Here is a 27,872-nt window from a genome sequence, read left to right as displayed (position 1 = left end):
CACTAGGAGAGTTGATTGCTCTACCTATTAAGGGTTAGCATGCTGAGGTTTAATAAAAATGCATTTTACATAGAGTACACCTGGGCCTACAAGGCATAGGCATACTATAATTGTCACAATTGTATGTCTGTATTGATATTCCTGGAGCCAGTTCTGTTTCGGAGAATAGTGATTTTATTTTGCTGTTGTATTCGATGGTAAGCCCAGTTGGGTAGGGCCCTCCTATCTGTCATAGCCAGTAACTGTTACACAAGTATGTCATTTTTACACCCTGTTATTTTCTGCTCTGTATTGAATCATATGCCAGTAATTTATAAATAAAACATAATAGTAAAAGTGTATGCATTGAACGGTGTATTACAGAATCCAGTACAATAAAATCCCTTTATAGTAAACTTCAAGGTACAAGGCCAAGTACTTTACTATATCAGACGTCTACTATATCAGAAATGGTCTTACACTGTTTTCAATATCAGACATTTACTATATTAGAATTGGTCATTCATGGTTTATCCACTCAGGTGCATGATAAGGACCTGGGAACTGGGTTTCCTATATCCAGAGGTTTAATATATCAGTTTACTATAAAGAGATTCTATTGTATAATAAAAAAGAGTTTGGGAAATGCACAGCTAACATTCCTAATTCCCCATTTTATGCAGTAGTTCTAGCCAGTTCCCCCATGAGCTGCTTGTAACTCCACCCTCCCCTTATCTCCAATCCATGTTTCTGTTACCCCATTTTGCATGCAGGTGGGGGAGGAGCAGAAGGTGCCTATAGTCAGGGCCCAATTTGTACTTTTTACAGCCCAAGGCCCACTATCATCAGCTGCCCCCGACCGACAGCATCCTAAACTTCCCCCTTACATGGCAGGGATTAGATTGTAGGCTCCTCTGAGGACAGTTAGTGAAGTGATGGCAGGGATTTGATTGTAAGTTCCTTGGCGAGCAGCACATTCAGTGAATGATAGGCAGCTCAGAGATCACTGTAAGGCTCAACACACACCATACAATCACGGTTGTTCAATCTTACCACTTTCATGTAGTATAAGAGCTTTTACAATCAATCATCCAAGGTATTTTCAATCTGTTGGCCCTTATACTACATAGATTTGGTAAATCTGTACAACCAAGATTGTATGGTGTGTGTTGAGCTTAAGTGCCTATTTGCTGCCCCTTCATTCCCTGAGTGCCAGATCTGGCTGTTGGTAGGCCACCCAACGCTATGTGCAAACTCTTGATCAGGACGAATGGTTGGCAGGCTAACTGCTACTGCCACCCTGCTGCCCATAGCCCACCCCTTGCTTTCCTGATGCCCTAGGCCATGGCCTTTGTGGCCTTGCCTGAAATCCGGCCATGCCTATAGCCTACAGTTACTACTTTAAAATAATATATGTTCTTTCCTCTTTGGCTGCAGCTCACTGCAGTGAAATTTATTCTGCTGAAGTAAGATAGTGAAAAGAAAAGGTGGGGGGAGTGCAAGTGACTACTGAAAGTATCCATGAGATCATAGAGAAAATGCTACTGCAGAGCACTGGACATGTATGAGACTAATGCATTGCAACGAAAAAGAAGTATCCTTCTCAGGCAAGGCTTTTTTTTTTCAAATTACAAAAGCAGCCATGGAGACCTATGTTGTGGGACTGCAGGGTGGAAATCTGAGCAGTTATAATCTAGACTGAACCCTCTAATTTTGCATACTGATTTTAAGAAGAACTCCGTCTAATGCTGATTATGTAATCACTCTTACATGTTTTTGTGTGCTCTATAGCCACTGTGAATCCATGTGATACAACCATAGTATTATTATTATTATTGATTATAAAGCGCCAACATATTCCATATTCAGGATTCATGAGTGTCAATGGCTGCTGTGCCACTATCATAAGACACATTTTCCCTAGGTGCTTTTAGTGTGCAGATGAATAGCCAGTCAACTTAATGTGGAACTACAGTAAAAGTTTCTCCTCTGTTCCAATACATTAATAACACTATTACAAGTTCTTAGAACTCATTTTGAAATGCCTTAAAGGATTAATAGTTTAAAATTAATTTTCCCATGGGAGTTTTCTCACTTATCTTTTTGCCACTTAGCGAAGCAAGACTAAGCCATAGTAATGAGTTCTTCAAGCTGCTGATTGTTCTTTCATCTCTGATTGCAGGAGATAAGACTAAGCTTCTGTTCATCCAGGCAGCCTGAAAATAGCAGTGTAGTGCTTACAGACTGCAGTAAAGTGTAGTGCTCACATTATAATGCAAGATGGCTGCTTCCTCACTAGAGTAATGTGATTGAGCAAACTGTGATTTTTTATACAAATTATATGTCTTTTGGGTCAAAGGCAGATAAGATTAATCATATACTAATTAAGAAGTTGAGATACAGTTTTTTAATCATATTTTTTTGCCATACTGTACAGTACTTCTGCTTTAACCAAAAGGACTTCTTTTCTGAAGGAGATATACATACTGCAGCTAAAGTGGTACTCTGGTGAGTGGTACACCTATGCTAGAATTTGACAGTTATCTCCTCTCACACAACTAAGCATAAATAACTTGACCTGTGATGTTATCAGCACATACAGACACAGAAACTCAGTAGACATTCTAAGCCCTCTTCTACTTTAATATGTGATGAGTTTCTTTCAGTTTAAAATCACAGCAATGCTTCCATAGTCTATCAGCATAAAGACCAGTTGACATTTTAATACAGTGGGCTTGATTCACAAAGCCGTGACAACCTCTATCATGGTCGCGCTAGCGTTTTGCGTGCGCTATAATGCACATAACCTTTTTCAAACACAAATTTCCGCTTGAAAACGGTCCCGATTTTGCACGCAAATTTGCATTTGCGCACGAAAAAAATTTGCCTTTGCGCATTATAGTGTGCGCAAAACGCTAGCGCAACCGTGATAAGAGTTATCACGGCTTTGAGAATCAAGCCCTGTATGTTCGCTGGGAACCATCTCCATACTGACCGCATGCCATGATATCCATTCTTCTTCCTTCAAAAATGTCAAAGTAACACTTTTGCATCGTTACACCGGGCTCAATGGTACAAAGTTAAGACCAATGACAATTTTTAGCTTGGTAAGAACATTTTTACAGCATGGCGGAAGATTTCTGCCTATAAACTTTTTACTTGAATACCACTTCGAAGGGCTAAAACCATTGCATTATTCGTGAAAAATGGCATAGCTGGTAGTATCTCATGACTCTCTCTTTGAGTATAATTATCCTTTAAAGTAAAGAGATGGTGTTAGTCACAAGTTACGGTACAAACTTTGCAAATACTAGATATACATTGCTTAAAAAAACAGAGGAAATGAGCCAAAATGAAATCTACGTCAATAACACTAATGTTGTGTCACAGCTCTTAGACACTAATCCAGGCTGACAGGGTTGAGTTAAAAAAATGGGAAGAAACAGGTCTTGGAATGCTCCTCCTCCATGGTACATTAGACTAGTCTGACTGCCTCCAAAAATCCAACATCTATCAATAACATGGTGGACTTGATTAAACAACGTATTCCATAGCTGAAGACCACTGGGAAACAATATTGATCCTGCAGACATAACCTGGATTTATTAAAAATGATCTGTAAGTTGGACATAATGGACATTGCTGGAAGACTGCTGAATTGGCTGTTCTCCGTTTGCACAAAAGGATTTATTTATAAAAAAATAAATCTAGGGCACATTGAATTTAATTAAAAACAATCCATGCACTTGACTGTAATTACCCAACGGATACCCTACTTCAATAACCTAATATGATCCAGGCAAGAATACCAAATTTATGGTGCAATATTATGTCTTTATTTCTGTTTTTGTAAAATGTAATAAAATATTTGAACCTCTGTAGGGTTTCTATTACAGATGCAGTCTTCGCTGGATTATTTCCCACTACCCATAATCCCTGTGACATTGGACTTCAGGACAGGAAGTGGTTAGAATGCCAATATTTTAACTAAAACAGGAGAGAAGGATAAATCCCAGTGTAGAAAGTTGTTCTGATAACTGGATTATCCGTTAGGAAAATTTCTCTAGCTTCCTGCTTTCATTTTATGTCATGAAAAGAGCGAAGAAGACCTGTTCCCACTGATCTGCCCTGGTCCCACTCTAAAAAATATTCATGGGTGAAGATTTAAATTAAAGGGAACCTGAGATGAAAGGGATATGGAGGCTGCCATATTTACTTACTTTAAAACAATATCAGTTGTCTGGCTGTCCTGCTGATTCTGTGTCTCTAATATTTAAAGCCATAGACCCTGAACAAGCATGTAGCAGATCAGGTACTCTGACTCAGACACTACTTATGCCAGAAGATTATCAGGGCTGCCAGGCAATTGGCAATGTTTACAAGTAAATAAATATGGTAGTCTCCATATCCCTCTCAACTCGGGTTACCTTTAAGGTTGGCGAAAAATTTAAAAAACTAAGCCCAGAACAGATCTATCCTACATCTTGTTTATCAATAGTTTCAAGCAGGTATTTCATACATTTTACAAAAAACTCGAAAAATTTGAATATCATGCAAAAGTCCATTTATTTCAGTAAATCAACTTAAAAGGTAACAGTACCCGAAAGCAAGACATTTAAAGCCTTAGAATATCGTGAAAATGTTCAATATTCTAGACTCAAAGTGACAGACTCTAATCAGCTAATTAATCCAAAACACCTGCAAAGGGTTCCTATTTCATATGTTAGTTTCAATGTTTAAGTTGAATTACTGAAATGAATGTACTTTTGCAAGATATTCACATTTTTTTAGTATTTCACCTATAATCATAGATGATTTTTTTTATTTGTTAGGATTAGTAATAACAAAGATTCTAACAAAATAGTATTTAAAGGGACTCCGAGCTCTACTTAAAAAGTAAAATAGTACTCACTGGGGGCTTTCTTTAGTCCAGCGCTGGTCGGGAGGTCCCACGATGGCGTCCTGGCTCCTCTCCTAGGCCCCGCTCCGGAACGGCTGACCGGCCGCAGCCCGGGCGACACTCTGCCGAGTGTCGGGCTGTTCCTTCCGCGTATGACGCGGCTGACGTCACACGCCGGCCGCCTCGCTTCATCACGGCGGCCGGCGTGGCAGTACGGCGCATGCGCGATTAAAGCGCGCATGCGCCGTACTGCCACGCCGGACGCCGTGATGACGCGAGGCAGCCGGCGTGTGACGTCAGCCGCGTCATACGCGGAAGAAGGAGCCCGACACTCAGCAGAGTGTCGCCCGGGTTGCCGCCGTCCAGCCATTCCGGAGCGGGGCCTAGGAGAGGAGCCAGGACGCCGTCGTGGGACCTCCCGACCAGCGCTGGACTAAAGAAAGCCCCGGTGAGTACTATTTTACTTTTTAAGTAGAGCTCGGAGTCCCTTTAAAAAACAAAATAGAAAAAAATGAAATATTAAAACTGAATAGTTCACATTTATTTTCAAATTCTGTCTACTGCAACTAGAAACAAGTTAACTCTACAGCATACTATATAATGGGACATAATCACAATCACTAGAAATGGTCAATCAGATGCAATCAGATTCTGATAATTTTTCTAGGCCAATCAAATTGAGCAGGGAGTGAGTCTGTCTACCCAATTCCACGATGTATACAATTTGAGTGACATTTGGAGGCAAGCTGTAATTATTTACAGCTATTTGACCACTTCTGATCATCACTCCTCCTTTCTATCATCTAAGTTAATCAGTCCAGGGATTTCACTAGCCTAATGTTACAATATTTCCTGCAGTAGGAAAGTAAGAACCTTTCAAAATTGGCTAATCTTGCCAGCAGCTGGAGAGCCAAACGGATACAACATATCAATAGTATACTAAATATTTTCTTTATAGTACATTAAATAAAATATCTCCAATACTAAACCTTAAATAAATTAAAGAAATATTATGACATATCCTCTTAAAGTTTTTATTACATGCATACAGTAGTATACATTTCCTAAATTTACATTTAAAGGACCACTGTCACAAAAATCTTAAAATTTAAAGTACATGTAAACAGTCACATACAAATAAGAAGTAGGTTTCTTCCAGAGTAAAATGAGCCATACATTACTTTTCTCCTATGTTGCTGTCACTTCCAATAAGTGGTAGAAATCTGACATTACCGACAGGTTCTGGGCTAGTCCATCTCTTCATAGGAGATTCCCAGCATGGCCTTTATTGTTTATAAAGACACTCCTTGAAAAAGATTTATACAATGATGCTGGCCAGCCTCCCTGCTCACCGTACACTTTTTTTTAGCAGTTGGACAGAGCAACTGCCATTCACTAAGTGCTTTTGAAAATTAAGAAAACCCTGAGAACCCCCCATGAGTAGATGGGCTAGTCCAACACCCATGGATAATGTCAGATTTCTACTACTTACTGTAAGTGACAACAACTTAGGATAAAAGTAATTTATGGCTTATTTTACTCTGAAAGAAACATATTTCTTACAGTATCTGCATATGTTTATATATGTTTTACTTTTTAAGATTTTTGCAACAGTGGTTCTTTAATACTAAACATAATAGCATGCATTAAAAAAACATGATATATTCTCCTTACTGCAGTCACTGCTATGATTTTCAGATGCATGAAGGACCAGATGCATGATATTATAATATGTAAACTTTAAATGACCTAAAAGTTGACAGCACAATATTTATGAGCACAGCACAAGACACACAATAACAGCAATACACAATCCATGCATTGACACAGAAAAACATCAAGGGTTATCATTAGAAATGGTATTCAATTCCATTTGGGTGACACGCAGAACATTAAGTGACTTGCCCAAAGCAGTTCTTTTCCACTCCCCCAGCAGTGCAGCCCACATGACTGTAACATGATTTACATTAAAAGGATAACTAGCAAGTGATCAGAGAGCAGAACCCATATCCAAGAGTATGCAAATGTATGTGATACAGGCCTGTACTGGAAAGGTCACAGAAAAAGCTGTGCAGTTACTGCTTTCACTAAGAATAGAAATGAACGCACCATATATCAAATGTATGAAATAAATACATTTTCCTATCATTTGTCATGTTTTTTGTTTTGTTTCCTGAAATCCTATATGTACAGGCCATGATTTACCAAGGTTGGAGAGTTGTGGAGAGCCTGTGTGGTCCACCAAACCTGGAGTGGACACTTTAGTAATAATAATCCGAACATTTGTATAGCAATTTTCTCCTGTTGGGCTCAAAGTGCTCAAGAGCTGCAGCCACTGGGACACGCTCAAGAGGCCACCCTGCTATGTTGCCCAAGGACTTCTTACTGAATAGGTACTGACCCTAGCCAGGGTTCCAACCCTGGTCTCCCGTGTCAAAGGCAGAGCACTTAACCAGTACACTATCCAGCTACTACTTTTCATAATGATCTGCTATTAGGTCATAAAGGTGTGCGACATCATATCAGCGATCAGAGGCGCCCTTTAATTTTGCACAACTATGATCTATAATGGCGCCCAGGAATCTCCGCTCTAAACTATAGCACGATTATTTAACCTGAGGAGGCGACTGTGCGGTCACGAAACGCGTTGTCCAAGTGCTAAATAAATTGTTTACCTATATACATGTTTGAGAGTCTTCATCACAGGTAGGACTGCATACTCTTACCTCTGTGAACTCGTATTATAGATCATAGTTGTGCAAAATTAAAGGGCACCTCCGATCGTTGTATTGTTAATATCCTTACCCTACGTGCTAGGGGGGTGCTCCTGTCTTTGTATAGGGCACCCATTTTTCTTAGGAGCAGTGACCTAAAAGGCTGAGTGGAGACGGTACTTCTCCACATGCGCTGACAGTGGTTGCCGTCACAAGCAACCCACCCTTGTGAGTATAATCTTCACTACATTAGTCCCAATACTGTTCCGTTATTACGCGATATTGGGCTCCCGGTGTCCCTGTGTTTTTTGTTTTTACTAGTCCGAACATCATATCAGATCATGGTGATGATTGCAAAAATGTTAGTAAAATATCAGCTGTGTATTTGTAGTCATAGGCAGCACCTGAAGAAGTCATAGGCAGCACCTGTTTATTGCAAAAACTCCTGACTACAGCTGATGAATGGGTCTAACATTGTAATTTCACTGGTCTTTTAGGATTCCTCACTATGGCCTTGACTCAATTCAGTGTTCTCCTACAAGATATTTTCACACCTTGTCAATAAATGCCTTTTAAGCCACCAGCAACCAAGAAAATACTCAGAAAATACTCAGAACGGCAGTACTTTTTCTCCTACTTTTGGAACTTTTTCAATTGTAGAGTGATGAAAAGTTATTTTAAACAGAAAATGAAAAATTATCTCCTAGGAGAAAACTTTGGAGAACAAGTGAATTGAATAAGGGTCTAGGGGCCATATGCAATTCCCTTTTTCTCCTGAGTTTTCTCCTAGGAGATAATTTTTCATCTTCTTTTTAAAATACCTTTTCAGCACTTTACAATTAAAAAAATTCCAAAAAGTTGGTGAAAAAGTATTATCAAAATTATTTAGATTTTTTTTTTCATTTGCTGATGGCTTAAAAGACCAAAAAAAGAATTTTTTTTTTGGCAAGTTGTGAAAATGTTAGCTAAGGAGAAAAGTGAATTGCATATGGGGCTATGGCCCATTTATCAGCTAATAGTTGATACTTAAAATAAACAAAAAACAGTCCAACATCGCGAGTCAGGGCCACTCTGAGAGTTTTACAAACATTAGAGAAAAACTGGAAACAAAAAGAGTACATTGTTTTGGGAAAAATGTATTTTATTGCAGTTTGCAAGGAGTTTGTATGTTCTCTGTATCTGCGTGTTGTTTTCTCCAGGCACTCCAGTTTTCTCCCACATCCCAACAATATACAGATCAGTTATTGTCTTCCCCCTAAATTAACCCCTAAATATTTAATCCAAACTACAAGTATTATAGTAGTTTTGTCCTATAATCCATCTCATCGTAATTTCTTGTTGTGTAGGATAACTGCAATGTTTCACCATCTCCACCGATTTTCATCATTGGCTGACTCCTCAGATAATCTGGTGTGCATACGCACACACATCCACGCCACATGTACAGCATAAATATATAGAGTTAATGGTATAGTTGATTAGTTTATTGCGTGCTACTATTTGCACTTCCTATCAAGAGACTGTGATCTATTATTTTGCAATTCCTATCAAAGGAATGTGATCTATTATAAGGATATAGACCTATGTAATCCTTCTTCTATATGTGCCAGCAGTTCCAATCTTATAGCATAGTAATAATCTTTGTGGCATTACACAGAGCTAAAAGTCCAACCATTTTGGAAAATGGCTGCATAAAGCTTTGCTGAGTGTAGAAGAATGCAGGGGCGGGGCCACTTTCTCCACTCTGGATAAGAAGAAAGAGGTCTGATTTGGACATAATTTACTTAGGAGCAGGAGGTAATATAAATGAAATTATAGATTATTTTTGTGAGACCTGCTTTGTAGAAAATGAACTTGTACAGAATGTACAAATACAAATCTGTATCTGAAATGCAATCATTAAAATGGCACAGCAATTCTGTCAGCTGTGAAAAACACATACAAACTATGTTTAATGAAATGGTAAAATAACATCTTGAAAATGAGTAATTGTGAAAAATACAGGACAATTTCCGGTAAGGCAAACGCCAATCAGGCAGCTCATAGGATGATCCTTACTGGAGATTTTATAAAGTCTGGTAGCAGAGACATTATGCCTGCATATACAGTAAGTCATATAAGATCATGCAGTGGAGCTGACAGTCATGTACAACATAAAATCCAAATCCATTCAAAGATGGTTGACCCAGATTTGGGTATGTGTTTTGGGGGGTTTATATAACCTATTGGCTTTTTACACAGAAGGAACTCCAGTGACATGCCGAAACTGGAAAAGATTTCTCATTAGGGGCACTAAAATTTAAAATACTAAAAATACTGATAAGCAAAATAGGATCCCGACAAGCAGATTTCCATTGGGCAGCACAGCAGTGCAGTGGGTAGCACTCTTGCCTTGCAGCACTGGATTAACGGTTTGAATCCCAGTCAGGTCAACATCTGCAAGGTGTTTGTATGCTCTCCCCGTGTCTATGTGGGTTTCCCCCAGGCACTCTCGCTGCCTCCCACATCCCCAAAAAACACACAGATGGGTGAACTTAATTGGCTTCCCCACAAAAATTGGCCCAAGACTACAATGGACATATGACTGTGGTAGGGATTAGATTTTGAGCTCCTCTGAGGAACAGTTAGTGACATGACTATATACTCTGTACAGTGCTGCGGAAGATGTCAGCGCTATATAAGGCCTAAATAATAATAAAAATTGACCCAGAGCATTGATGGGCCGAAATTTTGCATCGAAATTCACATTTTCGCGTAATGCGAAATTAAAGGGAAAATCGTAATTGATTTCGTATGTACGGTAATAGTAGTATTTCATAATTTCGCATAATTTTTGCACAATTTCGTGAAATCTTGTGCCAACTTTGGCAGTTAATAGCATAGCCCCCATACAGGCTATTGCTACCAAAATTGGTACATATGTTAAGGAGAATAGTGGAAATAAGTTAAAAAAAAAAAGAATTTTTCAAAAAGACCTTGTCTTTTTTGAGAAAATCGATTTAAAAAATACAAAGAAAGATGGTTTTTAAACTGTCATTTTTCCAAGTTTAAAAATCATTTTTTATTTGCATTTTTAAAATCAATTTTCTCAAAAACTATATGATCTATTTGGGAAAAAAAATTTTTTACCTACAAAGTCGGCACAAAATTACGCAAAATTTTGTGAAAATTACGCTGATTTTTATGCGAAATTACGAATGACTACGAAATCAATTTAGTTTGCAAATCGTAATTACGTACAGACGTAATTGCGAAAATCTACCCAAAATTTGCGAAATCATAAATTTGCTGATGACGATCATCACTAACCCAGAGAGGAAAGTACTTGAAATTCCCTTTCTGTAGGGGTTTGCAAGTTAGGACAACTTTTGGATCTTCACTAATTACCTTTTTTGGTAATTACCGGTATAATAATTACGACCTGGAAAAAAATAAAGAGAACTTGTTTCATCAACAGAGAGTGGAAATCCTGGATCTCTTTGTCTCTGGATGGCAATACCGCAGAGAGTGGCCGAGCTGCAGTGCTGTGCTGGCCCCACCCTCTCTCCGCTACATAACACTGCTTCCACCCTTTCCATTTATGAACCGGATGTGGGTTTCATGAGGGCAGTCTTCAAATATAGTGTACAGCAGTAACGTATTACTGACCTTCCTTCCAACTGCATATTTCCAAGAACAGGACTCCAGCAAGGTCCTCAAGGACCTCCCCAGACCTGTCAGATCTGACCAGAATCTAAGTGCTAATGTGCTACAGAATATCTAAAATATCTGTTTAGCAGCCCAAGCATTACTTTTTATTATTATTATTATTATTTAGTATTTATATAGCGCCGACATATTACGCAGCGCTGTACAATGTATATATATATCTTGTCACTAACTGTCCCTCAAAGGAGCTCACAATCTAATCCCTACCATTGCCATATGCCTATATTATGTAGTGTAAGTATTGTAGTCTAGGGCCAATTTTTTTTTTTTTTTTTTTTTTTTAGGGGGAGCCAATTAACTTATCTGTATGTTTTTGGAATGTGGGAGGAAACCAGAGTGCCCGGAGGAAACCCACGCAGACACAGAGAGAACATACAAACTCTTTGCAGATAGTGCCCTGGCTGGGATTCGAACCAGGGACCCAGCGCTGCAAGGCGAGAGAGCTAACCACTACGCCACCGTGCTGCTGAATGTTACACACTCTCTGGCTGTCCTCCAGCTCCTGCACAGTCAGAGAGTGTGTGTCACATTCCTCACTTGTTACATTGTGTTTACTTAAATGTATCTATCTAAACTTCGGATGTGTCTGCATTTCTCTCCATGGAACTTTAAAGCTCTGTGTGTAACCCTTCCAATGCTGGTCTAGTAAAAAAAAAATGCTGGTTGCATATAATATGCTGTAAATAATGTTTTAGAGCAAAGTTGAAATGCAGGGTTATATTCAGCTTTAAAGCAGACCTGAACTCTTGCACAGGACAGAAGGAAAACATAGAGAAATGCACCCTGTATGTATTTCGAGAGTTAGCCTAATTCCCCCTCATTTGTGACTAATCACAAGTGTAATAAGTGTAATTTGATCTTTCAGCCATGTCAGTTGGTTGCCTCGGCAGAGCAGCTAATTTGTAAACACAGGATGTTAACCCTATGTCTGATTCCATGAAAGCAGGAAGTAGACACACTTCAGATTTTTTTCCAGGATTTGTATCAGCTGTAACAAAGAAAAGTTATTATGCTATTGCTTATATTTTAGAGCAGAGCAGAAGTTCTGAGTTCAGGTCTGCTGTAAAGTCATGACTGGGTGATATTTGTATGTACAACAGTTATGCAGGTATAAGGATGCTCAGTTATGTTACCTATCAGCGACTGTGAGGACGTTTTTCATTATAGATTTTAGATACAGATCTACACTTGGGACACTTGTATAAGTGTCATTATTACCAGACTTGTCACCTTGCTTAATGACATACTCTAGTGTAAGGGGTTTGGCCTAAACTCTATATGGTAGGCGTAAGAATTTGAAAGCGTTACGCTTAAGGCACATCCCAGTCATCTGATGTAAACCTGTAAACAACTAATTATTGGCTTGAGGCACAACTAAAATAGCACCTTATGTAGGGAAACAGAGCAAGTCCTGCGCCAACAAGAGAACCTGCACAGATTTATCATTCACAACAACAGGACTAAGGCTCCCTGCACACCGCATGTGATTCCGATTTTTAATTGGTTTTTACAACCGATTCTGATTTTTAATCATTACTGCATGCTGCATTTTTTCCTCCGTTTTTCTATTGATTGTATTCAGGGAAAATCGGAACTGCAAATCGGAATCGGAAAACGGATTTGCAGTGTGCAGGGAGCCTCATGGTGTCCAGTTTGGATCTTCCTCTTAGAGTAGGACACTTTTCTAAAAGAACCATATTGGAATGGGAGACTAAGTTTATGCAGAATTTCAGAACTCTAGACTGTGTGGCCTATGGCTACATTCGTGCAGCAGGAAAGCAACCCAGTGGATCTGAAAAGTGTCGCCGCACATTACCTTTGTGTTGCATTGGATACAGCGAAGCACACAGTCAAAAGTATGTTTCACTTTTACAGTTAACTCTGGCACTTTGCGGTAATGAACTGACAGCAGTGCCTTACGATGTCGCAACCCATTATACAGCAATGCAGCAGCCACATTGTTGACGTCAGTATAGGTGGTGCTTTGCAATGCGGCAAGGCTGATTACAAAAAGGCTGTTATGCCGCACCAATATGCACCACTGTGAAATTAGCCTTAATGGGGGGGGGGGCAAACATGTATATTCCACTATAATTGGGCAGCACGGTGGCGTAGTGGTTAGCTCTCTCGCCTTGCAGCGCTGGGTCCCTGGTTTGAATCCCAGCCAGGGCACTATCTGCAAAGACGTACAAATTTTGTTTTTGCAGCATACAGTGTGGAGGTGTGAATGTTGCTGTGATCACATGCAAGTGCTGCTTATGCTCTGTCTATCAGTAACTATTGGCAGTAATACTGTTTTAATGTTCTGGATTTATTATTAAACGCTTCAGCATTTTACTGTAGTGTGGCGCAGGTATTAATTTTGTTGACTATCTGCAAAGAGTTTGTATGTTCTCTCCGTGTCTGTGTGGGTTTCCTCCGGGCACTCCGGTTTCCTCCCACATTCCAAAAACATACAGATAAGTTAATTGGCTCCCTCTAAAAAAAATTGGCCCTAGAGTAGACTACAGTACTTACACTACATAATATAGACATATGGCAATGGTAGGGATTAGATTGTGAGCTCCTTTGAGGGACCGTTAGTGACAAAATATATATATATATACACACTGTACAGCGCTGCGTAATATGTCGGCGCTATATAAATACTAAATAATAATAATAATTGCAATTAAATTAACATTTTTCTGCCCAAAAGTTAATCTTATCAACTCAATCTAAGGTGTTTCTCCCTTTACATTGCTTATTTAAAACTGGATAGAAGTTACAGCACAGTCCCTTAGCAACAATGTGCATTTAGTTGTAAAGTGTGGTAGGTCATGTGATCTCCAAACCCTGCATTATTTCCACAGTGGACCCCAGATCAAGGGAACCGCGATCCTAAAGCTAAAAGGAGAGCTCCATGAAAAGTCATTATGCTGGTACTTGAATAGGAATAATTTGTATTCATTTGAAAAGTAACCAGGTGGACAAGTTTAAAACCTCTCTAGCAAGTTGGACTCACCAGTCTGAGGGAGTCAGTAGAAATGGAATATTTACAATTATTTTGGACAATGGTGTATCCGTAAACACAATACAATGCCTGTCAAAAGTTGTATATAATTGTCAACATAACAAGGGATGTGGGAAAGCAGACATGCTAAAGGGGTGCGCAGAAATTTGAGTGGGGGGTAACACTGATAGTAGACTATCGGTAACTCTACTGACATTCTACTATTGCACATTTTGGGTAGTAAAATATCTGTGAATTTCCCAATATTCTACTATCACAGCTTGCACTCGCACTAATCCTCTACTATACGCCTAACACTCACCCCCCCTATCTACTGCTAATACTAACCTCCCCCTACCTAACACTAACCTCTCCTACCTAAACTTAACACTGAGCCCCCAAGTAGACAAATACTTACCCCTGTGCTGCCTACGCCGCCCCTAGCTCCCCTCCGACAACAGCCTGTCTATATTATAGCTGGACTCTGGCCCCCACATTGTCCACTCTGCACTACCATAGCTGCAATTTACATTACAGGCTATGGCAATCAGGGATGTGGAGTCGGTACAAAAATCATCCAACTCCAATTCCTCAGGTTATGAAACCACTGACTCTAACTCCAGGTACCCAAAATTGCTCCGACTCTGACTCCTTAGTCTAATACTTACCAGGGCTGTGGAGTTACAAAAATCATCCGACTCCTACTCCTGAGTTTATTGAAACCACTGACTCCAAGTACCCAAAATTGCTCTGACTCCTCAACTCAAACTCTACAGCCCTAATGGCAATGCCCAAGTTTCCAGGCAGGCTATGCACCCAAAATGTCTGCTTTGGGGGGGAAAGCTGCTAAATTGGCCCTGGTAGTGGCTGGATAGTGTAATGGTTAAGGGCTCTGCCTCTGACACAGGCGACCTGGGTTTGAATCTTGGCTTTGCCTGTTCAGTAAGCCAGGACTTATTCAGTAGGGGACCTTGGGCAAGTCTTCTTAACACTGCTACTGCCTATAGAGCGCGTCCTAGTGGCTGCAGCTCTGGCGCTTTGAGTCCCCCAGGAGAAAAGCACGATATAAATGTTCTGTGTTTGTTTGTTTGTTCAAATGACCCTACTGAGATATTTTCTGATTGGAGGATTCCCACACATTGACCTGCGGTTTAGGGAGAGATTCACATAAAATAAGGATTCATCCTCAAAAAATGTGCATATTACAAGCATATATTCTCTCTCTTGATGTGAGAGTGTGTGTCTGTAGATGTGAAAGTGGTCAAAAAAGTATTGGATGGTGACACAGAAAGTTCAGGTATAAGGCTGAGTTAGTGTGAGTTGGTTTAAAGTTGAGTGAAGGTGAAAGCTAAACAGGCAATCGCCGACTTATAAAAACGTTACCTCATCTCATCCTTCTGATATTTTTCTATAAATTCTCCTCAAGGGATAAACTGATCACCAATAGTGGTGAGTGTGGACTGTGTGCTTCAGAATGGTAACATCAGTGACCTCTGACAAAAGTCAACTAAGATCTCAAAGAGAACACTGATTTAGAGCAAAGTTTGACAACTTCATGGGACTTGCCTTCATAGACTCTAATAAGAATGGGTAGTTCTTGCTTGCTGATGCAGGTGCTTTGTGCCATACTGAATGCTCTGCGGTCTTTGTTTCAGAGGGCACCAGAATTTACAGACAATATAGAAACCTCATCACAAGAGTTTCCAGTTATTATTAGCATTACAATAGGAATAGGTTGGTATTTATTTTATTTGAGGTAAGGTGAGCACACCTTAGGAATGGCCTGTTACGCCCTGCTGTGTCATAGCAAGCTATGGGCAGAGCGTCTGCATACCTAAGAGGCATGCCCATTGCTTTCACACTCTTATTAATGCCAACTAACTCAGCAATGAGAATGGAGCCTCTCAACAATCATCTACTGCCTGCCAAAAAGACACATCTAGCGTATGACGAAACCAGACAAACCCAACTCTCATAATGCGCTCATAGTTCAGTACTTAGCACAAGCCTTTGCTGCAAAGCAATTTAGAGTTTTGCAGAAGACGCATCAATTTAAAGGGAAATTTCACTTTAGTTGAGAAAAACTCAGCACTTTCAATTTGGTTCAGTATACTGTAAAGGCGGCCACTAATAATACAATTTGCGACCACTAATGGAAAAAAAAATCTCCTAACCAATCCAATCAGATTAATTAAATCGATCTGAGTTTCAGAGCAGTCATGTCAATTTGATCGGATTGGTTAGGAGATTTTTGTCCATTAATGGTCCCAAACAATCATAAATGTATGATTGTTTATACTAAGAATGGTTCATAAACAATTGTTGGCAATTTGTATTGTTAAGTCCACCTTTAAAAAAACAGGAAGCACAGATCAGCAATGAGAAAGAAGTACTAGTGGAAATATAATGCCATAAACATGCCTGCTCCTTCAGGATGCACATAGTGTCCCATTTATTCGAGGTATACATTATTGTGATGTAATTAGCTGTACAAGGTTTGGTGCTCTTCTCTGACTTCAAGGTAGAAATCTGTCAGTGCTACAGAATATTTGAAAATTAAAATCAACAGGCTGCCCCCGAATGTGGTGAATGTGGTGAAAAAATAGACGGTCGGCAGCAAAATATCATATCATGCATGCAAATCCCCAAAGTATTCATGTAATACTTGCACTGCTGTACACAGAAGCTAGAAGGGAGAGGGCTACATAGAAAGCCAACCAGGCCCTTCAGGATTGCACAGTACCAAAAGTCTTGCAGTGGGAACTTGGTTACAGGAAGGGAGAACAGAATGATGATATCATAAATTAGCTGCTGACTTACGCTGGCCAATAAGCAGATGGAGGGAAAGATTTGTCCAGGCGGAGTTCCTCAAGTGCAGAGGGAGGAATGATAAATCAGAAAGTTGCAAAAATAGCTGCAGAGAAGTGTAAATCTCTTCATAGACCTAATATTTAAAACCAGCTGTTTAAGGGTACATCCACAGTGGTGCACTGGGGTGCGGCATACTGGCCACTTTGTATTGTGGCTTGGAACACTGCAATGCACTACCTATGCAACGTTCAAAGTGTGGCAGGAATATTGTGGTTTAACTGAGTGTGGCATCTGTAACACACTGCATGCCGTGTGTTACCGCATACGTTAACAGTAGCAGTGAAGCATACTTTTCATCGACTGTATGCTTCACTGTATCTGAAACAATGCGCAGATAACATGCGGCGCCACTTTCCTGCTGTTACAGTGAAACTAGCCAAACTCTGAAAAGCGAGGAAATATTAAACTGGAAAACTACATGAAAACTGAGATCCTCTGTTCATTTAAATCATTCTTTTTAAAAATGTAGCAGCTACTTCCACTTACCCTCGCATACAGACAAATAAAATGCGGTACTTTTGATTCTCCACCTTGCCAGACCACTAACTTCTGCGTCCCTTTAAGTTGCTACATGAATATGCTCCATGCATGTTTTTGTTAGTTTTTGTAAGTTGATGTAAAAATAAATAATAAAAAAGCACAAACAAAATGTAACAGCTTTCCAAGCACAGATGAGATTGCCACATACCTCATCTACCCTCACAGCACACAAATAGCAACTGTGATTTCAGAAGTGAGAAAACAAAGAAATACAAGTTACAGTGCTAACATTTTGCTGTTGTTGTTGTCATTGTTACTATTATTATTACTATTGACACTTTCATCATCATTCTTTATAAAGCATTAACCTATTAGCAGCAGTGCCAATTAAATAAGGGATGGTAGGTTGCAAACCTGATATTATCATTTAGGAGGAAATGCTGAAGTCCAACGCCAGGTGAAAAAAGAAAAATATTTCTAGTTTTGGCTAGTATGGAAACAATGTGGACCTCTTTTGGGTTTTTACTGCTCTCTGTGTAAAATTCCCTCGGGAGGTACACGCATTCGCAGGAGACCCAGACTGGATGCGACTGAGCCTGTTAGTGGGGCTGATTGCGGCTGAACAGCAGACCACGGGAGGATGGTGAGGGACTCAGAGCTTACGGGGCTGGAGAAAGCCCCAGGTAAGTATCAAATCTTGTCTTTGGTTCACTTTAACCAGTGCACTATAGCCTCAGGGCCATTTAGCTGTGTTTGTAGCCAAGACCCTGTACAGGTGTGAGAAAACGCGGAAAAGCCGCCGCGTGTGCTCAGAACAAGGCGGCTGATTCCGCATCCAATGCGGCGGTTTGCACGCGTAAGCCTACATCTGTCAGTATGGCTCAACGTGGAGAAACCGCCGCATGCGGTGCGGCTGGTTCTGCGTCCAGCGTGGCGGGTGGTACGCAAGACATGTCTGGTGTGGCTGGGACTGATAGTCCACACAGGTTCAGAAGGACGAGAGGCAAAACTTTTATGACAGCCAGAAGGGAGTCAGCTGACCAAGCCGGTCAGCTGACGATTCAACCAGTTCCCATTGGTCCAGCACTTAGGGGAGGCGCTGGAGAGCGCTGGGCTATATATACTGGGTGCTGGTCATTTGCTGGTTGTCTGCCGTTGCGATCACTACGTGGAAGCACTCAGACCTTATTGTCAGAATCTGTGCTATCATTCTGTTATACTTCAGACTAGTTCCAGGGTGTTGATGAGCAAGGACCTCACACCCAAGATTAGGGACTTGTGTTATCATTCTGTTATACTTCAGACTAGTTCCAGGGTGTTGATGATCAAGGACCTAACACCCAGATTAGGGACTTGTGTTATCATTCTGTTATACTTCAGACTAGTTCCAGGGTGTTGATGATCAAGGACCTCACACCCAAGATTAGGGACTTGTGTTAACATTCTGTTATACCTCAGACTAGTTCCAGGGTGTTGATGATCACGGAGCTCACACCCAAGTCTAGGCATTGTTTATTATCTGTTATGACTTTCTGCTTTCCTGACCACTCTTCTGTTCACTGATTCGGTACTTCGCTATATCTGATACTCTGTTGCCAAACCCTGCTTGCCTTGGATTACCGAATCAGCCTCCTGTCTCTTTACTTTCTATGTCCGTGTGTTGCCGACCTGGCTTGTCCGACCTTGAGAGCTATCTCCTCAGTTAAGAGATAGTTCACAGATCAGTCAGTGACATCCTCCTATTGGTGTCATTCACGCTCTGGTCCTTTCCTCTCCCAGTCTGACTCCTCCCTGCGGGAGATTCTCAGGCTGCTGAAAGGTACTCATACTCTAGCAGTATTCCTTACTGCCTTTGTACCTGTCCTCCTGATATTGTTCTCAAAGTATTACTGTTGCACCAAACACTCATATATCTCAGGTGTCCAGAGGTTAGTAATATATCTGATTATCGGTGATACTGCAGATCATCAATAATCAGGTATATAATCTGCATTTTTGGTGATACTGCAGATCACCAATGATCAGATCCTCTCTGTGTTACACCGATCGTTACAACAGGTAGCATAAACACTAATGAAAACGTGTGTAGCAAGCTATAAGAACCTAAACTTAGGAAAAGCATGAGAAACAATTTAGCTAATGTAGTCTGTTGTGGAAATTAGAGATGTTATGAAACTCAAAGTAACCCAATCTGGAGGCTATTTCAAGTTTTCGGCTAAAAATTTTATGCACACAAAAATATTTGATCACGGTGTTAGAAGGTAAAGACGGTAACAGTAGTTCTGTAGATTGTTCACATTCAAAGGAAATAGGGACGATCAGACCTCAGGCAGACAAATGTGGCCTATCAGGAAAGTTGCCAGACTTTGCAAAAATGATCAAAAATGTCATTTTATTAGACTGCATGAATACCAGAAGACATGTACCTAAAAAGCTGTGGTAGAAGTAAAGAACTCTGGATTTATTAGAAGAATATGCCCTCTTGCCTTAAAAGGAATGTGAGGTGAGAGAAATATTGGTGGCTGCCATATTTATTTCCTTTAAAACAGTACCAGTTGCCTGGCAGTTCTGCTGATCCTTCTGGTCAGTAGTGTCTGAATCACACACTTGAAATGAGATTGCTGCTAATTTTGTCAGATTTTTTGTCAGATACATCTTCTCTGCATACCTGTTCAGGGTCTATGGCAAAAGTATTAGAGGCAAATAATTATTATTATTTAAATAGCACCACCATCTTCGCCAGCGCTGTACAGATAATCTCGTCACATAACACTTTACCTCAGAGGGGCTCACAATCTAATCCCTACCATAGTTATATGTCTATATATGTATAGTGTAGTGAATGAATCAAAATTAAGGCCAATTTTAGGGGGAAGCCAATTAACTTATCTGTATGTTTTTAAGATGTGGGTGGAAACTGAAATGCCCAAAGGACACCCACGCAGACACAGGGAGAACATACAAACTCCTTGCAGATACTGCCCTGGCTGGAATTTGAACCAGGGACCCAGCGCTGCAAGGCGTAGTAAATCAGCAGGACATCCAGGCAATGTGCATTGGAAAAAAAAGTATGCCAGCTTCCATATTGGGTTCTCTTTAAGGGCTCTTTCACATCAGACAACGCGAACAGGAGCCGTTCTCCTGCACGCGTTGTCTGCCTGCGGCGTGTCGTCGGGTATCTGCGGTGCGACGCACTCAGCGGCGGTAGCTGGTAATTAAACCCGACAGAAAAACGCCGGCTCGCGGGTGCGTTGGAGCAAAAACTGCGCCCGGGTGCGTCGGAACCGCAACGCATCGAAACGCAGCGTCAAGTGTGAAAGGTAAAATGAAAGTCTATGGACTTTCATCTTACCTTGGTTAACACAAACGGCTTCCGTTTGCGTTAACGCAGAAAGTCTGCCCTAATGTGAAAGAGCCCTAAGCAAAATTTTAAGTGAGAGAAATGTGGAGGCTGCCACTGCTGTCTGTTCAAACAAGCCAAACAAGAGTGAAGTCAAAACAACAGGTATAAATGCTCATTTGGGGTCAGTGGAGAAAATCCATCAAAAGCCATTGCAAGGAAAACTGGAGCAGAACTGGTGCAAAAATGGAGCGGGTGCAAAAATGGAGCGGGTGCCCCAGTAAAATGGATTCTGATTGGTTGCTTTGAACAATTGCACTTGTTTTGCACCCAATTGCTCCAATTCTGCTTGCATCGGTATTAACAAAACTGCCCCAGTGATTCAGAGGACATAAAAAAGGTAGAGAGGATCAGTCCAATAGTCAGGTAAGTAGCCATCAATACTAACCTCCAACAAATTATTCACTTCAGTTTATTGTAAATGTGCCTAGAATACATTTGCTTATATATACCTCTAACTAAAATCGAATAAGTAACCATAAACAGGAGAGCCAGGTTAATGGGAAACCCAAATTTACACACCAGGACAGACAGACATGCAAATAATAGATAGATCATTTCGATTTACTCTGCTGTAACTCAAAGTGAGCGACGCACCCTGTAACACCATAAAAGAAATATTTGCAGTGTACAATCTGTTTTCAGGTTATGTGATTTGACTTGTTGGCTCTGCAATTAAACTCGGGTATAAAGCCAAGTGGAACAAACGTTGTTTCACAACATCAATCGTAGCTATCTAACCACCATCTACTTTTTACTTAGATATGTTTTGGAATAAACTCTAACCAGCTCTACTAATTAAAGCAATATTGATATCAATGCCAGGATGCAGGAATAAAGTCCACAAGGAGGTGTGTTCTCCCTGGAGAGAGAGAGTAAAAGATAAAATACATGAAATGAAGGAAGGCAAGTGCTTGTGTACTGTCCTATGGAAAATTCCCAAACACGCATGGAATCAGTGATCACAGGGACATTTCCAGGCAGTATAATACAGAGGTGTCACTATGGTTGGTGTCACCCAGTGCGATAACTAATGGCCTGTCACCTCCCTTCCTTCCCCTATGGACCTCCACCCGCACCAGACTAAACAAATCAATAATTGTAGTAACATTAAGGCCCCATTGACACTTAATCAGTTGGTATGCATTTTTTCTCTTCTCCATAATAGTGCATTATGAAAAATCTTTCAGTTAAAACGCATATAGTGTGAACTGAGGCATTGGATAACATGGGCAATACTTTGAAAACCAGTTGTCCTTTCCGTTATAACTGAGAGCAACTGATTAAGTGTAAATGGGGCCTAAGGGCCACTCCAGTTAAAATCTGACAGAACCAACAGGATTTGGACTAGTCCATCTCCTCAAGGGGGATTTCTCTTTTTTTTTGCTTTCAAAATAATTTCCTAAATGGCAGTTTAACTGCCAAAACAGTAAGATACCAGCCAACCTCACTACTCACTTGCGCACTCTTTTGGCAGTTAGACTTAGCATTCAGGAAATGCTTTTGAAATCAAAGAAAACCCAGAGAATTCCCCATGAGGAGATGGACTAATCCAAAACTTGCCGGTTCTGTCAGATTGTAACTGCTTTCTTTTTTCACTGGAGTGGTCCTTTAATAAATGAACATATTTAATGGCAATAGTAGTAGACAAAAAGACCTAGCAACGCTAAAATTACACCAACCAGAATATAATACACAGCACCCGCATAACAAATAACATAGACTGAGTGCCCCCACATAACATAATTAAACAGAATACACATAAGGCAATCTGCCGTTACGGCAATCAGCTGTTTCTTGATTGTAATCAGGAAGGCAAATCAATGTCTAATTGTATTTCTGACCAATTTCCCTGTTCCAAACAACTTCCTAGGTTTTGACTCTTGATACAGGGCACAACATATGTACTAGCGATCAATAATTATCAGCATGTCCAATCAGTCAATGACCAATAAAACAACTGCTTATCAGTTCTTTTAAATCGCTTTATAGATGAATAAAGCTAAAGGTGCCAATTTTAGTGGTAGTAAATATTTGTTCCACTAGTTTTAGGTCTTTGCTAGCATGTCAGATAACATTAGTAAGCAGCATGACCTCAAGTAACATAATTAGGCTGCATGATCCCCATCACATATTTAGGCACCATGCCCCTTACATAACATTAAGGAATGTGACACGCCCCTCTCCCTCCAAATAACATAATTAGGCAACATTACAATCATCCATGCATCTTGGCCCAGGTATGATTTCATTCAAATGAAGGGACCCTGTGGCCACCACACTGAAGATAAAAAGGTGCTGAGATCAGAGTAGCTCAGCTGCACACCTCAAGTACTTATGGAAAATTAAATGGTGGTGAAAGGACCGCAACATCGAAAAAAGTAAGCCGTTAAAATCAGCCAGAACCAACAACGTTTGGGCTATCCATCTCCTCATGGGGGATTCTCAGGTTTTTCTTTGTATTCAAAAGTATTGCCTGATAGTCAGTTGCTAAGTCTAACTTCCAAAATAGTGTGCAAGTAAGGGAGGCTGTCTGGTATCTTACTATTTTGGCAGTTAATATGCCGTCCAGGAACTATTTTTGAAAACAAAGAAAACCCTGAGAATCTCCCATGAGGAAATGGACTAGTCCAAAACCTATCGGTTCTGTCAAATTTTAACGGCTTTCTTTTTTTGCTACAGTGGTCCTTTAAGGAGTATTGCACATTTCAATGAAGGTCAATGGAGTTTCATATTTCCATAGTCCATATTTCCATGAGGGTCGCACACCATGTGTAGTGCATCAATGCTGACAACACCACACAGGGCCCTGCTCAGCAGCACTGTATATAGTGCCCAGCACCGGGCACTCTCATCTGCTCTCCTCTTCTGTATAGGCGCTTACTATGCTGCATTCCTAGGTAAGGCTCTGCATGTTCATATAGTGGAAGTTTGGTGGTGGTGAACTGCGATACTCTGCATGTTCGTGTAGTGTGTGGTGGTGAGGTGTGTGTGTGTGGGGGGGGGAGGGGGGGGGGGTAAGGGAACACATTTGCTATGAAAGGGTAGAGTTGGGATAGTTATACTGGAAACCCACTGTTATTGGGAAAGAGGTGGTTTACTAGCCATGCTTGTCGGAGGCGGGGGATGGATGCTACACTGGACTCAGTATTGGGGGTGGAGAGTTGGATTGGGCGCCCCTTGCTAGTAAATGGTAATTGGGTGGTTGAGGTAGTCAACATGGGGGGGGGCAGACATGCAGAGTGTGGCCCAATGGAATTTTCAGTGGTTGGCCCCATGGTTTGTGGTTATGCGCCTGCACACACACTCCACAAACACACAAATACCACACAACATACTCCATGCACACTTCACACTCATACTCCATTCTTACACATACACCATTACGTACACACAGACACTTCAGAAACTTACATAAACACATACCATATAACACACAAACACACACAGTCCATACATATACCCACATTGCACACACACACATACTCCATGCACACTACACACACACATACAGTACATACATATACTCCATGCACACTACACTCACATACTCCATACATACACATACACCATTACATACACACACTGACACTCCAGAAACTTGCATGAACACACACCATATAAAAAACACAAACACACAGTCCATACATATACCCACATTGCACACACACACACATACTCCATGCACACCACACACACACAGTATATACACATCAGATTGATACATGTAGACCATACATGCACAGGCACGCACACACACGGTATATACACATTAGATCCACAAGCATAGACCAAACATACACATAGTCCATACATATACATGTACACACACACACGCTCCATACATATACACACAGCACACGCATGCTCCATACATATACACACATCACACACATGCTCCATACATATACACACATCATATGCATGCTCTCCATACATATACACACATCACATGCATGCTCCATACATATACACACATCACACGCATGCTCATACATATACACACAGCACACGCATGCTCCATACATATACACACATCACACACTGCATGCATACAAGCAGTGTCTCCAACTTGCAGCATAGTGCTCACTGTCATCTCCCCTGTGGTTTATGCAGCCCCATGTGTGTCTCTCCTTCTGTCCTCCTGACTTTCCTGGGGGAGATTGCTGCAAGTTCCCTATCCTCCTTTATCAGCTGGTCATGGAGCTGTCAGCAGGAAGGATAGCAGGAGAGTGAAGCAGATCAGGTACTAGCCTGGTCTAAGTATAATGAATGACTTAGCCTTCCTGGGCTGGGACAAGGTGGGGAGTCTCAGCACCCCCTTAGTGTCTCAACTGCTAATATACAGTAGAGCAGTCACTGGTATGGACACTTCCAATGAACTTTACATGCCCCTATTTACAAGAACTTTTCTAGCACAACTTCATCACTTGCAATGACAACTCTTGCACTGTTCAGCTGAGGAAATAGTATTCACTGTAGCAGTTGTGAAGTAAATAGAGTTACTAAGCACTGCACACATCATCCTGGAAAATATTCAGCATTTTGGACATTGTTGTGGGATATCTCCACAGCTTGTTTTGTCATGACACGACCAATTCTCCAGCAATTAAGACTGCACATATGTGTTCAATCATATGTATATATACACTCATCATTTCTACTACTGCTCCCAACTTTCAGCATTAAATTATGGGTACACATAATTGCTGCCAGCCCATGCCAGCAGCCTCTGCAGCACCAGTCCTTGCTTGCCTACCTTGGTTTAGCAGAAGTATTCAGTTTCTGCCAGTTCCATGCCAGGACCCCGGGACACCGCTGATCCTGACTCCTTTTCTCGGAACTGATGATTAAATCCAACAGCCAGGAAGCCAGAAAGCCAAATCTCTACATGTCATCATGATTCAGTATCCCAAAAAGTATCCAGCGAAGAAGAAGAAGAAGCCACAGAGATCAGCCAGAGATCGGAGTAATTCCAGAGCACTGGAGGGGGTGGCACCCAGAGATGTGCTCCGCAGCAAGTCAGTGTAGGGGGAAGCCCTGATCACCTGTGCCAAGTGCAGGACAGGGCAGGGGCAGCAGCAGGAGAGCACGGCAGACTTGGATAGGACACTGCTGCCGGGTGCTTGTGTAACTGTGATGAGCCTGCCCTGCTCCTCCTCCTCTCTATGTGGAGTGGGAAAGGGAGAGAAGTGAGTGTGCTGCTGCTGCTGCTGCTGGAGAGACAGGCAGGCAGTACAGAGAGCAACAACTTCTGCAGAAACTAGGTCACCCAGTAGCAGCGCCTAACAACATCATTAGCAACCGGCTCCATAGCTGAGAGAGCTGGCTAATGCTGAGCGTTCATTCCCTGCTACTCCCCGCCGTCCACCCCGGCCAGCATCCGCACAGCTCTCTGGATCTATCAGTGCTGCTGACCTACATACTGCCCTGTGCCCTCCACTACTGCCCCCTACCTAGTCCTACTCTGCTTACTTAAAGGACCACTATCAGGAAAAATGTAAAATACATGTGCACACATACATAAAGGAAGTACGTTACTCCAAGATTCAAATGTACTATATATTACTTTTCCAAACCTCACAGCGCTCCCCTTTTAAAGGGGCAGTCCACTTTTGGTAACCCAATCCATCTGTCCCTCTTTCTTCCTCGTTTCTCCCTCTTTCAGGACTCAGCTACAGATCTGTGTAAATATATCTATTTTTTCTACTTAAATGTGTTTAATTGACTTTAAAACTATATCTTTGGCTTCTAAATTATTTGTGGTATGCATGGTGAGGAGTGTAGGGGCGTGGTTAGAGGCGTGACAGGGTTGTGTCTTAAAGTGTCCCTCAAAGTTGGGATGTATGTTGCTGTCAGTTATAGCAGGCGGTAAACATCTGACAGGTCTGACAGCTTTTGGACAAGTCCATCTCCTCATGGGAGATTCTCAGTACCTCCTTTATTCTACAAAAGCACTCCCAGCAAAGGCCTCTTTACTCGTTTGCACGCTGTATTTGCAGTTGGACTGAGCCACTACCGTATATTAAAGGACAAATGAAGTGAGAGGGATATGGGCGCTGCCCTATTTATTTCCTTTTAAGCTATACCAGTTGCCTGGCTGTCCTGCTGATCCTCTGCCTCTAATACTTTTAGCCATAGACACTGAAAAAGCATATTCAGATTAGGTGTTTCTGACATTATTGTCAGATCTCACAAGATTAGCTGCATGCTTGTTTCTGGTGTTATTCAGACTCTACTGCGCCCAAGTAGACCAGCAGGGCTGCCAGGTAAGTGGAATTGTTTAAAAAGAAATGCATATATATGGCAGCCTCTATCTTCTTCTCACTTCAGTTGTCCTTTAAGTGCATTCAGAGTCCACCATAAAGAGATGGACCAAAACCTTTTATACCAGTCAGATTTGTATTGCCTACTGTAAGTGACAGGAACATAGGAGAAAATTGATTTAGAGTGCATTTAAATCTGGGAACATGTGCTTCTTATAAGGATGTGTACACAAGTATTTTAAGGAGTACCTGAAGGTAAAAAAAGTGCCCCTAGGGGGTACTTACCTCGGGAAGGGGAAGCCTCTGTATCTGAAAAGAGGCTTCCCCTGACCTCCTCACCAGAGGGGATGCAGCGCTGGGATCCTCGAACACCCACTTGTTGCCCCTTGTTGCGAGCCTCATGCATTTCTTTCTAGCCTGGTCATTTTTCTCCTTGTCTCAACCTTGGATTAGTGTTCAGCAGATATGAGCTTCATAACTGTCTACACAATTCCCAACTATCCTTTTGGAACCATTCCCCTTGCCCCTCTTTCTTTCTTATTTGCCGGTATCTTAAAGTGAA

The 27,872-nt window shown here is 41.2% G+C and overlaps 1 protein-coding gene across 1 annotated transcript in view; it reads right to left on the bottom strand.

The window, feature by feature from the left end:
• Positions 1 to 25,912, bottom strand: part of PASD1 (PAS domain containing repressor 1) — a 214,887-nt gene extending 188,975 nt beyond the window's left edge. The window contains exon 1 of the mRNA XM_068251045.1: positions 25,804 to 25,912. The gene's annotated coding sequence lies outside the window, so the exon portion shown is untranslated. The remainder of the gene's footprint in view (positions 1 to 25,803) is intronic.
• Positions 25,913 to 27,872: the final 1,960 nt, after the last annotated feature.

This window comes from Hyperolius riggenbachi, chromosome 8, assembly GCF_040937935.1.
Source record: "Hyperolius riggenbachi isolate aHypRig1 chromosome 8, aHypRig1.pri, whole genome shotgun sequence".
Classification (NCBI taxonomy): Eukaryota; Metazoa; Chordata; class Amphibia; order Anura; family Hyperoliidae; genus Hyperolius; species Hyperolius riggenbachi.
Note: the sequence above shows the minus strand (reverse complement) of the source record. Positions and strands in the feature narration are given on the sequence as shown.